This window comes from Lycium ferocissimum, chromosome 9 (genome assembly GCF_029784015.1).
Source record: "Lycium ferocissimum isolate CSIRO_LF1 chromosome 9, AGI_CSIRO_Lferr_CH_V1, whole genome shotgun sequence".
In the NCBI taxonomy this organism is placed as follows: domain Eukaryota; kingdom Viridiplantae; phylum Streptophyta; class Magnoliopsida; order Solanales; family Solanaceae; genus Lycium; species Lycium ferocissimum.
The window spans coordinates 17,101,865-17,117,308 of record NC_081350.1 but is presented as its reverse complement, the minus strand read 5'-3'; positions in this window follow the sequence as shown (position 1 = coordinate 17,117,308).

The window sequence follows — 15,444 nt, the reverse complement described above, 5'->3', positions numbered from 1 at the left end:
AAAAATGGCTTGCAATCTTGTTGACTTTTTCCAACAGATGAGTAAGTTCTTTGCGGAAAGAACTTCAGTACTTGTTTGACGATTTGAGACATTTCTTTGAGGTTGCTTGCTTTAAAAACCTCTATTTGGTGTATTTTGTAGTGAAATACTGTTGTTGGTATTGGTGTTGGTGTTGGTGTTGGTGTTGTCCTGTTATAGTATGGTTTAGGAAAAGAAAGGATAAACAATTATTGCACATACATTTAGTGTATTTTGTTAAACTTGTATGATTGTGTGTCTGTAGTAGATGGTTTTGCTGTTGTCTTGGAAGTAGATGCTTGTTGTTTTGGTTTGGTTCAGTGTTTAGGAAAAGCTTGGATAACATCTATCTTGTTGCTGTTATTGTTGTTGTTGTTGCTGTTGTTGTGTGTTTGTAATGAAATAAATGATTTTTTTTTCTAGTTGTTGTCCTGGTATAGTTCAGGGTTTAGGAGTAGATATCCAACAGATGGTTTTTTTGCTCTTGTCCTTGTATTTATCTGGTTCTGTTTATAGAAGCTATGTCCAACAGATTTTTAGTTGTTGCAACAATTTCTACACTTGTGCCAATAAGTAGATAATATGTTGCAACAATTACAAATCTGTTGGACATAGCTTTAATTTTTTGGTTCTGTTTGTAGAAGATATCCAACAGATTGTTAGTTGTTGCAACAAGTTATACACTTGTTGCAACAAGTATACAATATGTTGCAACAACTACAAATCTGTTGGACATAGCTTCAGTTTTTTGGTTCTTTTGTGGAAGATATCCAACAAATTTTTAGTTGTTGCAACAAGTTATACACTTATTGCAACAAGTATACAATATGTTGCAACAACTACAAATCTGTTGGACATAGCTTCAGTTTTTTGGTTCCGTTTGTAGAAGATATCCAATAAATTTTTAGTTGTTGCAACAAGTATACAATATGTTGCAACAACTATAAATCTGTTGGACATTGCTTCAGTTATTTGGTTCTATTTGTAGAAGATATCCAACAACTTAATCACTTATTCAACAATCGATTTAATCTGTTGCAACAACCTATTCACTTGTTGCAACAGTTACATCATTTGTTGTAACAAATTCTTCAGTTGTTGGGGAATTCTGTTACTTGTTGTATTTGGTTTGATCAAATGCTGCACTTCTTATTGTCTGTTTACTTTGAATGATGCACTAATCAGTTGAAGCTTTTTTTTTTTTTCTCCTGTGTGTAGATAAAATGTCTCCAGCCAAAAGAAAAGTTGAGAAATCAACTGAGGGTCATAAAGATAATAAAAAAGCTAGAGTGCAATCATTATTAGAGAATCTTGCTGATTTAGCAAAATCTATTGTTGAATCAGCAAAATATAGAGGAAAGAGACAATACCAACCGACAATCAATCCTCGTAAAGAGAGAAGTACGAGCCGAAAGAAGAGATACAAATGAACAAAGTGAAGAAGAATTAGAAGCTGAAGAAACTGCTGATGGAGTAGATGAAGGAGATGGAGTGGATGAAGATGATGAAAAGGATAGTGCTTCCGAAAATACAGTTTACTTGTCGATGTTCATATCTGAATTAAGAACAAAGAAGAGAAATAGTGTGAATGCCAATTTAATTGTAGAATCTTCTAGTAGATTGGACATAGATCATAACATACCTTCCATTGATGAGGTCGTCAAGGTTTTCAGTATTGACAAGTATGCCGTGAGGATGTCGTTGAATGAAAATAATGATTTGACTGTTGATCTTACGGTCAAATCAGGCATGGGCAAGAACTTTGATATGTTTAGGCTAATTCTTAAAAAGCAGTGGTTGGAGGATTTCTTTAGGAAAAGCTGCTTTGGGGTGTATTTGGATCTGCCTGAAGAGACTGGTGCACGGTTTCAAATGAAAATGGTATATGGGCTTATGAAGCGTAGGATTCTTTCGGATGCAAAGGATGAGCTTTGGATTAATTACTATGGCATGCCGGTGTGCTTTGGCTTGAAAGAGTTTGCCATAGTTACTGGCCTTAGCTGTCATCCTTGTGAGCTTCCTACTGTTGTATAGAATAAGCCAGCCCGGACTAGCAAGACAGCCAAAGAAGACAAGAAAGTAGGAAAGGGTGGAAAAGATAAGAGTGAAACTGGTTTGGTAGAGTTAGTTGGAAAAAGCGACAAAGGAAATAAGATGCTTGTAGATTTGCAGTCCAAAACCATGTTAAATAAGCATAAGCAGTCCTTGTGTTTAGTTTGGTTTGTGCACTATGTTTTTATGGCAAAAGATACAAGTCTCAGCATACCACTTGGTTTGCTTAAACTTGCGGAGGACTATGAGGCATTCAACAACCATGGATGGGGCCGAGAAAGCTTCAAGTTGACTGTTGACTATTTATCGAAAGAGCTTAAGCCAACAGTGAAGATAGTCAATCTATATGGCTTCCCTTGGGCTTTCATGGTAAAGCATTTGCAATGTCAATTTCTTGTATTTTTTGTATTTCTATCATCATTCGATTTCTTGGTATCTTGTTTTCTAGGCTTGGGCATTTGAAGCCATTCCTCACCTCCGCAATAAGTGAAGGACTACCCTTCGGAAGTGTCTTTTCCAAAGATGCTTAGATGGTGATCGTAAAAAGAGCAACACAAGATTGAGTGTTGATCTTTTTAACCCTCCTTTGGAAGAGGTAAGCCTTAAGACATGTATATAGAATAAACTTAGTCATCTGTTGGATAATGTCCAACAAGTATGACATCTGTTGCAACAAGTTACTAATCTGTTAGATAATGTCCAACAAGTATGACACCTGTTGCAATAACCTAGTCATCTGTTGCATTTCATGATTTAGGACCATTTTAATATATCTACTTTTTTATTGTAGGTTGTGCACCCGTGGCTTGTCCCGACAGTACGGGAGTTGGAGATTCCATTCCTTGCTTCTTTTGTGCCCTTAAAATCTGTTCCTAATAAAACGATTGAGGGGTTGAAATTAGAATTGGCTGGAGTGACAGCCATCAAAAGGGAATCAGTTGTGGTAGATGTTGGTGGTGGTGGTGGTGTTGCTTGTCACGCCCCGAACCTGGGCCTGGACGTAACACGGCACCCGGTCGATCGTGCATGTGACCGAGCGAACCAATCGGTCGGGCCGAATCAACATGTGATATCAAAACATAACCGAATGTGGAAACAACTAAACACATGCCGATATACTAAAAGTCCGACCGAAATCATAATGCGAAAATACTTAGACAATCCGAAATATCGAACGTAGCCAACATGGCTTAAACAAAAACAATCGAACAACTCGCCAACAAGGCTAACATAATAAATATCCGACCGTTCGAACCGTGTCTATGAAGCCTCTAAGAATACCGAATAATAGAGTTTGTCTATGAACCGAAATAACTAGATACCGACAACGCCCCGAAGGAATTTGGGGCTCACCGGTAGCTGATACGTGCACTCCTAAATAGCTGAGTCGTCAACCTGTATATCGTTGCCTACATCGCGAGATGCAGGCTCCCAAGCAATAAAAGGGACATCAACACATTTGAATTGTACTGGTATGTAAAGCAACTGAAGCAATAAAATACTAAAACTGAAACTGATAACTGTAACTGTAACTGTAATGGCAAGGAAGTAGAGCTATGAATACTCCCTGCTCTGTATCTGAATCATCTGTATTATCTGTGTTTGTATATGTGGGGCCTCGGCCCAATAATAAATGCACGCTATGGCCTCGGCCTAGTAGTGCGTCAGTCAATGGCCTCGGCCATGTATACGTATACACAAGACTGTGCTGTGCCCTCGGGCAAAATCACATATGTATAATTATGGTTAATTAATAGGGACTGAGACCATAATAACAATGAACAATGCTGAACTGAAATAGACATCTTTGGACCGAATTAAAACACCTTGTTGTTTGTGAGCATACTGAATTTCTAGATTGAGACTCATGTGGTAACAATACATAAGTCTATAAAGATTACGTGCTGAGTTCATGATATTCAAATTGACAACCATGAATGAATTCTGTAACTGCAACCCTAGAAGATAACAGTTCTATATCATATCATGAAACTAGGGCTAAACTATATTCTGAGTCAAATTACTGACAAGTATGAAGAATGAGGCGTAGGGAGAATCATGAACATTCCCTAACGTAGATAGTTAGCCTCACATACCTTAGTCGCTCCAAAACTTGAATTAAAGACTTGGGCTTTGAAGAGGATTTCCAAAATCTTGAATTTTTGAACCTTGATATGGGTTTTCTTGAAAACCCTATGTTAGAATGATGAGTTCTTGCTTAATGATCATGAACGTATGTTGGAATTGACTTGGAATGCATGGAATAGGCTTACCTTAAAGTATCTTGAAGGTTGGGAGAGAAGAGCTTCGTCCTTAGGGCTTGAGAGACTTCTTTAGGGTTCTTTACCTCAGAAAAATTGGTTTAAAACGAAGTGGGAATGAATAAAACGAAATTTGGCTCTTAAAACGTCGTGGTCGGTGCGCGGTCGCGCAGCTGGAGGGTACTTCGCGTAGGTGATCGCGCAGCAAAGGCGTGCTGCGCCTGCAGTGCGCGATCGCGCGTACCGAAATGTACTTCGCGCAAAGACTTCAGAGAGTAAAACGGGTATAACTTCTAGCACAGAGCTCCGTTTGAGCTCCATAATATATGGTTGGAAAGGTATTTCAAAGGCCTACAACTTTCATGTTTTGAGTTTTCTCAAATTCCTAACGTCACTACCCGAGGTCATAAGTACAATTGTCTCGTACTTAGACGAATTTAGAAGGCCTTGAGAACTTCACTTTTTGGTTTGACTTCAAAAGCATTTGTTTATCACCCGAATGGATTCATATAGCTAAAATATGATCTTTATACTAGTTTTATACGTTCACATCTAACTCGGATTTACGGGATATTACCGATATGGTTTAGTATGAAAGTACGAGGTGTTACAATATCTCCCCCTTGGGATCATTCGTCCTCGAATGATGGGTCGTGGTTAAGATTGGGACTGGACATGTCTTGAATACACGAACATGAAGGAACATACATGAAACGTAAGACATGAAATAACGTGATTACATGGAAATATGAATAATGAAACATGAGACATGACATGGCATGGGCTATGGAAAGTTACCTTGGGAGTTCTCTGCTTGCTCTTCAAACAAAAATGGGTACTTGGATTTCATGTCCTCCTCGGCTTCCCGTGTAACCCTCGACTTTCGACTTCTCCATAACACTTTTTACCGAGGCTACTTCCTTGGTTCTCAACTTGCGAACTTGACGATCCAAAATGGCTATAGGGATCTCCTCATAAGACAGGCTATCTTTAACCCCTATGATTTCTGTAGGAACAACTAGAGACGGGTCTCCCATGAACTTCTTTAGCATAGATACATAAAATACTGGGTGTACAGCAGCCAAATTTTGTGGCAATTCTAACTCATAAGCCACTTGCCCGATCATTTGCAGGATTCTATATGGCCCAATATAGCGGGGGCTAAGCTTTCCCTTCTTCCCAAATCTCATAACGCCTTTCATAGGCGAAACTTTCAGAAACACCCAATCATCAACTTGGAACTCTAAGTCTCAACGCCACATGTCCGAATAGGACTTTTGGCGACTCTCTGCCATCTTCAAATGCTCTTGAATTAACTTGATTTTCTCCGCTTTGATAGACCAAATCGGGTCTAACAACTCTCTTCCCCGACTTTAAACTAACTAATTGATGATCTACACCTTCGCTCAAAAAGGGTTCCAAACGGTGCCATCCCAATTACCTTGAAATCAGGACACAAGCTTGCGGGCCGAATGAATACAATTTTACTAAGCTGCCGAGATACTAAAGCGAATGTCTATTGACGGCGGCGAAAAGGTGGTGAATGCGAGCTAGCCGAATGCGGGTTAGCGAATGCGGCGGCGAATACTTGATTAGCGAATGAATACGGATTAAATGAATATTTGGACTAGCATGAATACGTGAGTGCGGGTGATATACGAGTACTAAGTCGACATAAATGTCGAGTATTGAACTAACATGAATATTATAACATGAGATCTTAATAGCGTGTCACACCGACCATTTGTCGAGGATGAAAAGTTGTACTAAGGTTCACCTTGGTACCCAATTCTTTACGAGAGGATTTTCGGAAGTTCGCGTGAGCGGCACCGTAATCTTAAATAATGGACACTAGGGTCCCATACAATACGGCAAGTTCATTAACATATGACTTGGCGTAATTTTTGTTCAATCGGGGTCTTAGCGGCAAGAAGTGCGGCGACTTCGTAAGTACGTCCCCAATCACCCAAATTAAATCATGCCTCTAGGTTTGAATGAGGTAGACCTAGAATAGTGAGCTTCGACATAATTAGCTCTGCGAGTCCATCTACGTACGGAATGCATAATCGCCTCGGTATCTCAAGGTACCGTTATCTCCCTTGTTCAAAAGCTAAGGCTTTGTGTTTGTGAATCCTTCTTTCATACGCAAGTAGGAATAACTAAAGCGCCTCTCAACTTCGATGACTAAGGAGGAATAAGCCATATTCGGGCAATAACTCCACCCAACGGAGTACGAAAGTCGAATTCCTAGCTTGGATAAGCGGTGAACTTCTTTCACCATAGTTCTCTTGTCTGCCTAAATCATGAGCTATACTTCCCATACTTGATTTTTTTCTGAGATACTTCCTAAAATACTCATAGTACTGTGGTGCGCTAAGTCTTTGACTAGCACCTTAAAGATTAGAGTCTCGTGCAATGGCACTACCCTTGTGACACATAACTGGGCATGATCTTATAGCTTTTCTGTGATCGCCTAATTGATAATAATTGAACTTGACACGATTCGTTCGACGATCATTCCACTCACTTCGGGTTTCTTCTAAATTAAGGCATATTGCTTATAGAGAAGCTTGTTTCATTATGCCAACTAAGCCGAATTGAGGTTCTTCATATCTTATGCTAACCCTTCGGGTCTTCAATTATCTCACTAGACTTACTGGCTATTTATGCATCTCCCCCTTAGACCAAGGCTAACGTCTTATACTTGCAAACTCCTCTATTTCGTTGGGATCTAATTAACTTTCCTTATATTCTGTAATTCCTTTGTACTCTATAACACTGACAACCCTTTTTTTTTTTTGACTCACTCCGAAGCAATTTCTTACTGGGAAAAGCTAAACTACTTACATGAACGGGTTGCTACTGTATTCATAACCAACATACTCTATCTTAGTGACTTAACTCTGCTCACACTATAAATTTTAGGGAAACCCCTTTTTGACAACTCTTAAAGGCTATTCTTCTGTAGTTTTCTCTCTTCTGACCCTAGTGATTTCTTCTTCAACGATCACTCTACTCCGAATTTAATTTAAGCCCTTGGTTTCTAATACACATTTGGATGTATCCGAACTATCACCCACTTAAGGTGTTCATCTGACTAAGGAAATTAAATCATACTTCTACTAGTTCTGCTGAAATTGCTAATGCATTGTATCTACTCAAAACTTACTTACTATTTTTCTGTTAATCACCCTCTAGCTTCACATTTTCTTATTCTGCTCTGAATAACCTAAGTTATTTCTAACTCTCCTCAAATCGTACGACGTTATTCTATGGTCATATACTATCTTTTCTGAACTATGGATCACACTTAATAAACTTTCATCTATCTTATATGAACGATTGGAACAACTAAAACCAAACTTTCTATACACTTCAAAATCATATAAGACTATACACATCTGGGATAAACACTTACTCACACAGCTTAAGCGAGAAGTCACATCTTCTTGTCTCATAAGAATAATTACTTCTTATAGTAACTTACAACCATCGTACTCTCTAACTGCGATCGACTAACTTAAACAAACTAAAATCATTCCGAAAATTTAATACCGTACGCTCATGGTTATTATTTCATACATACCTCTTTTCTTAACGAGGCATAGTTCGTACGAAAATTTCATCGTGGTGATAGCGGGATGCCTTTTTATCTGACGACTGTGAAGCTTCCAAGCGGTCTTCAACGAGCGAAATATCAGGCTTAACTGTATTACAACCTGACTGAGCTTGAGAACTAAAAGGAGCCACCGAAACACACATTAAGGCCCAACGATACACCTCTTTGTGTCCTTATAACACTTGTTGCACATAAGATTTGAAAACTTCCGTGGCTCACCTTTGGTATGTCACTATGGTCGGTGCTCTTAAAATTTGTTTCTAGGCCCGAACGACCTTTTTTATCATATCTAGACCTCAAGACTAGTGCACCAGCTATAGATGGAGTGGGTCTTGATGAGCAGTTGTAGAATACTGTCTGCCTCCACCTTCTTGAGATCCTTCATGATTTACGTTTCCTGCAGACTTAGCTCCTTTTCTAATTTCTCTGATATCCCTTCCTGCTATCTCTCATTCTCCTTTCTCAAGAACATCATTATCATTCAACTTACCATTCATCTAATACACCCGCTTCTCGGCAACTTACATTGTATTCCACTTTCGATAGCACTTGAAGTCTCATTCGTTACCCGATAAGTACTGCCACAATTGTACCCTATGGGTAAACATCCTTACTTGGACCTTGAATTATCTTTCGTCGCACAACGCATTCGAACCATACGTAATTTGATTGGAAGAAAGTTACTTATTGCTCTAAGACATGGCACGATGTAGAGTAGAAAGAAATGAGACAATCTGAATGTCTTGGTGGTGTTGTTTATATGTATGGGGCCCTCACACATATAAAAGAGACCTTGGACACTGCTTCATAGACTCCCTAAGACATTTGAACCTAGGGCTCTGATGCCAAGCTTTGTCATGCCCCGAACCTGGGCCTGGACGTAACACGGCACCCGGTGCCCGTGCGTACGTGACCGAGCGAACCAGGCGTCGGGATGAATCAACATGTGATATCAAAACATAGCGAATGTGGAAACAACTAAACACATGCTTATATACTAAAAGTATCGGGAAAGCATAATGCGAAAATACTTAGACAATACGAAATATCGAACGTAGCCAACATGGCTTAAACAAAAACAAGCTGAACAGCGCCAACAAGGCTAACATAATAAATATATTATACGTGTTCTATGAAGCCTCTAAGAATGCGAATAATAGAGGCATGCTATGAACTGAAATAACTGAGATAGGCGACAACGCCCGAAGGAATTTGGGGCTCACGGTGGGCGATACGTGCACTCCTAAATAGGCGAGTCGTCAACTGTATATCGTTGCCTACATCGCGAGATGCGAGGGCTCCCAAGCAATAAAAAGGGACATCAACACATTTGAATTGTGCGGTATGTAAAAAGCAAAAAAGCTGAAGCAATAAAATACTAAAAGCGGCGAAGGCGGCCCGATGGCCATGGCAGAATCTAGCGTAATGCGCAAGGAAGAGTATGAATACTCCTGCTCGTATACGAATCATACGTATTATACGTGTTTGTATATGTGGGGCCTCGGCCCAATAATAAATGCACGCTATGGCCTCGGCCTAGTAGTGCGTCAGTCAATGGCCTCGACCATGTATACGTATACACAAGACTGTGTTGTGCCCTCGGGCAAAATCACATATGTATAATTATGGTTAATTAATAGGGACTGAGACCATAATAACAATGAACAATGCTAAGCGAAATAAACATCGGGTGAATTAAAAACAGCTCTTGTTGTTTACGAGCATCACCGAATTTCTGCTGAGATTCATGTGGTAACAATACATAAGTCTATAAAGATTACGTCTTGAGTTCATGATATTCAAATTGACAACCATGAACAGATGCAGCTGTGCAACCCTAGAAGATAACGATTCTATATCATATCATGAAACTAGGGCTAAACTATATTGAGTCAAATTACGACAAGTATGAAGAATGAGGCGTAGGGAGAATCATGAACATTCCCTAACGTAGATAGTTAGCCTCACATACCTTAGTCGCTCCAAACTTGAATTAAAGACTTGGGCTTTGAAGAGGATTTCCAAAATCTTGAATTTTTTTTAACCTTGATATGGGTTTCTTGAAAACCTAAGTTAGAATGATGAGTTCTTGCTTAATGATCATGAACGTATGTTGGAATTGACTTGGAATGCATGGAATAGGCTTACCTTAAAGTATCTTGAAGGTTGGGAGAAGAGCTTCGTCCTTAGGGCTTGAGAGACTTCTTTAGGGTTCTTTACCTCGGAAAAATTGGTTTAAAACGAAGTGGGAATGAATAAAACGAAATTTGGCTCTTAAAACGTCGTGGTCGGTGCGCGGTCGCGCGCCTGGAGGTACTTCGCGCGGGTGATCGCGCGGCGGGCGTGCGATCGCGCTTGCCTGCAGTGATGCGCGATACGCGCGCGAAATGTACTTCGCGCAGCACTTCGCGCAGAGTAAAACGGGTATAACTTCTAGCACAGAGCTCCGTTTGAGCTCCATAATATATGGTTGGAAAGGTATTTCAAAGGCCTATAACTTTCATGTTTTGAGTTTTCTCAAATTCCTAACGTCACTACCCGAAAAGCGGCCATAAGTACAAGCTGTCTCAGACTTAGACGAATTTAGAAGGCCTTGAGCACTTTTTGGTTTGACTTCAAAACGACTGTTTATCACCCGAATGGATTCATACAGCTAAAATATGATCTTTCTACTAGTTTCATACGTTCACATCTAACTCGAATTTACGGGATATTACCGATATGGTTTAGTATGAAAGTACGAGGTGTTACATTCTTTGGTGGTCAACCTGCTGTTGATGATGTTGCGGCAGAAATTGTCGGTGAAAAAATAATAGATGATGATGTTGATGTTGGTAGACAAACTCCAATTGGTGGTGTTGTTGGTGGACAAACTCCAATTGGTGGTGATGTTGGTGGACAAACTCCAATTGGTTGTCACGACCCGGGCTACTGGCCATGACGGGTATCCGGGGCTAACCACCGAACACCGCTCATTCTGATACTTGTCTGCTCCCATTCATAATACGTGCCCATAATCATAGAAAACTATTAACATTTGAAACGTATCTGCTTTTATAAACATAAACCCTTCGGCTATCAAAATAATATATATACATGCATATATATGAAGGACTATGAGACCATACTACCCACACTGCGTATCTACGAGCCTCTACTAGAGTACTAGACATACGGACGGGACAGGACCCCGTCGTGCCCAAAATATATGTACACAAAATAATGTCTCAAAATAGCACCTCCGGAATAAAGGAGGGCTCTGTCATCTGGCGATAGCTCACACATGGATGCGCACGGTCTTCTGTCTGCTCGTGGGCATGAACACAGCGTCCAAAGAAAAGGACGTCGGTACGAAAGTTGTATTGAGTACGTAAGGCATAAGCAATAACAAGACATCAATATACTGAGGAGACATCAAATAAGGAGCAATCTGAAACTGACTGAATCATAAGAGAAATAATACAAGCTGGCTTACTTTCATACTCATCATCATATCATATATGCATAAATGTATAAGCTGCCCGACCATATAGGTACGGTGTGATAATCAATAACATTAGCATTAGCCGTGTCCGGGCCTCCCGCGTCGGGTACCATGCTTATGCCGCCCACTGGTGGTGTTTACCCCAGCCATCCGGGGTGTGTATGGCCCCGCGGTATTTGCCCGGCCATATAGGCGAGGTGTAATATCATCATATGCTCATCATAGTATGCTCACCATAATATACTTATCATAATATACTTATCATAATGCATGCATAGAGACTCATAGATAATCATACATTATCGGGGTGACATAAGGTCGTGGACCCCCGACTTCATTATGGAGCATTCATAAGCATTCTGCCTCACCTTGAAGGAGTTAGCGTATAAGGTGAGTATATATAATGACCAACATCAATAGATTATAGATAGCATCATTAGCTTTATAGGAACATCATATCATGGCTATAGCTTCTTTAGACTTAACTTGTCTTCATCCTTGGCATACTCATTGTGTACCTCTTATCTCGTATGACTATTCATGAACAAGGGCTCGTAGTTTCTTAAAGATAGGAAATTCATAAGGAAGGAGGAAATTCATGCCATAAGATTCATGCCTTAGAAAGAAAGGACTAGCCTCACATACCTTTGTCGCTTAGCTATTTTATTGCTTGCTCATTCTTCCTTAATGCACTCGTTTTACCTTCAAGAGAATTCGTATCGACATTAGCTACATAATTATAAGGACGGGCTTACTAAAGCTAGAGAAAATTGGGCAGCATTTCCTTTGTTTATGCTACTTCGTCCATATTCCATATCAACTCCCAAATATTTATAACAACCATCACAATATCATAAACAACAATCATCATTCAATTGCATTTCCCACATTTCACAATTTCACTCCAAATTCCCCATAATCATGACCAAAGTTCACTATCGTGTTCTTTCACATACAATACTTATTCCATGTTCTAAATGTCATTTATAACGTATTTATAATCTCAACATATCCATTTTCATGATTCATTCCAACTACTACTCAACAATGTACTATTCACAGAATTATGACCCATTTTCTATACTCTTCTACAATCCAAGTGTTTCAACTTATCAATACTTCAAACAACATGGAAAGATCATGAAACTCACCTTAGATGATGGAGGAATAGGCCTTGAATGGTAATACACCTCTTGCACCAAAACCCTATTTCACATTTCTTGGGATTTCTTGACTTGGATGACTTTAATGGGTTTCACACTCTTGACTCTTGTTGGTTTGATGAAGTTGATCATCAATTTCCTTTGTGTTCTTGTGGATGAAGTGTATGGAATGTTCTAGAGGCTTCTTGAGTTGTGGAGATGAAAGATGAAATGAATTAAAATGAAGGAGAGGTCCCTTATATTATTTGAGTTCAGACCCGACCAGAATATACGGACCAACATACGGTCCGTATATTTTTCACTGGCCGTATGTTTGGACCGTATATTTGGTCCAGTGAAGCATGCCATTCTGGGCTGGATCTACGGCTGGACATACGGTCCGTAGATTTTGTACGGCCAGTATGTCTAGCCGTATATTGCCCAGCTTTCCGAGACTTGTTCTCGTCGACTCGTTTGATCTCCGATCCTTATGGAACCTTCTTAACACTTGTTTAACACCTCAATACCATTCTAAGGGACATCATAACTCTTCTTCAAAACATCATTAGAACGTTATTAACTCGATACTCGTAATTCTTGTCCGACACACAACATATGATTTGCTTTTCTTAGCAACTTCCTTCGCTTACTTCGAATGTCATTGGAAATCTTAATTAGGACCATCAAATACTATTTCTTACTTATCAAAACATCATATACTTCATGCCCATTGTTGGCCTATTCACTGTACGTTAACGGAAAATTTTTCGAGGTGTAACATTGGTGGAGATGTTAGTTGTGGTGGATTTGGTGGTAGATTTTCCTTTGTTGGTGCCGGCACATCGAAATGTGGTTGTGAATGCACCTATTTCAAGTGGCGAATGGATGATTTGATAAAAAAAATGTTGAGGAGTTGGTGAAGGCACAAAAAGACACAAATTCTGCTTTACAGAGTTTGTTATCCAAGAAGGGTGTTAATCCATCCAAGAAGCTGACCTCACCCTATACCCATCGCATTCGCAAGAAGGAAAAGCAATTTCAAGGCACTTGCCGATGTTAGGTCAAGGAAATCTTCTACAAACCACAAGACAACTGCTGTTGTTGATCTTAAAAAGGTAAATGTGTACAAGCATGCAGATGCTCAAAAATTGAAAAATCTTGAAAAATTCGTCAGTGCCAAGAAGAGCAAGGGTACGATGTATTCATTGTATGAATTTAAGGCCGATGACTTCAGGATAATGACAAGCATGGAAGATTGGTGGCTGGCCAGTGTAAGTTTGAAAACAACAATTATTTTTGTTGAAACAAGTCTTATTTTGGTTGTATTAGTTGCAACAAGTTATATATTTGTTGCAACAAGTGGAACACTTGTTGCAACAAGTATTGTTCTTGTTGCAACAACTCACTTAGTTGTTGGAGATTTCTTACAGCAGTTGGGTGAAATAGACCCAACCGCTGTAAGCAATCTCTAACAACTAAGAGACTTGTTGCAACAAGTGGAATACTTGTTGCAACAAGTGAACACTTGTTGCAACAACTCACTTAGTTGTTCAGGTGACTGACATTTCTTATATTTTTAATGCAGTATGTTGATGAAATTATGCTCCTAATGTGTGTGAGGCAAAGCACTTTCACTGAGCATTATGCTTCCACAGATATAATCTTGGATCTCAACTTCTACAACATCATGCTCAAGCGGTACACAGAGTTGTCGAATGAAAGCACACAGCCGGAAACTATTCCATTCAAGCAAATGCTTTATGATTTTATATGGGATGATGATGTTATCACTTATTATAGAGGTACTATACCAGCCAGAGGTGGTCGCTAGTGGGTTGGGGCCAAAAGGGTGCTTACTATCATGAACATAAATGTCAGACAGTTTGTCACCCTCGAATTCATAATTGAGGAGGGGGTGATAAATGTTTATATTTAACCTCCCAAAAATCCAAGATGATGAGTTCTTCATCCACGTCCGGTCGATCATTGAATTATGGCCGAAGCTCTTTGAAGCGAGTGGCATGTTTGAACATTGCAAAGCTGCTCAACGAAGCTTGGGAATTTGTCTTGAAGGAGAATCTCCCCCGATAAGCGCAATGGCATGCGGATCGTATTCACTTGCTTTTATTGAGCATTTGCTTACCGGCACTAACATGATAAAACTGAGACTCTGTTGTGTGACAACTCGGTGGCGATGATCTGATGCGATGGGCGAGTGGGTGTGATAGATAAAGTTTTGGAGCTACGAAATTTGTTGTTTAACAAATTACTACTTGAACAATTTTTTTTTGTCCTTATTATTATTTATGAATCTTTGTTGCAACAAATGCAACAGATAGTACAATTGTTAAAAAAGTTGCAAAAAATTACTAATCTACTAATCTGTTTTGACAAGTAGCCTGAATGATTGCAACAGGTCATACAATTGTTGAAGAAGTTGCAACAAATTACTAATCTATTTCAACAAGTTACTAATCCGTTCCAACAAGTAACTAATCTGTTTAAATAAGTTACTAATCTGTTGCATTAGATAATACAGTTATGGAAGAAGTTGCAACAAATTACTAATCGGTTTCAACAAGTTATTAATCCGTTCCAACAAGTAACTAATCTGTTTAAATAAGTTACTAATCTGTTGCATTAGATTATACAGTTATGGAAGAAGTTGCAACAGATTACTAATCTATTTCAGCAAGTTACTAATCCGTTCCAACAAGTAACTAATGTGTTTAAACAAGTTACTAATCTGTTGCAATAAATCTTACAGTTGTGGAAGAAGTTGCAACAAATTACTAATCTGTTTCAACAAGTTACTAATCCGTTCCAACAAGTAACTAATCTGTTTAAACAAGTTACTAATTTGTTGCA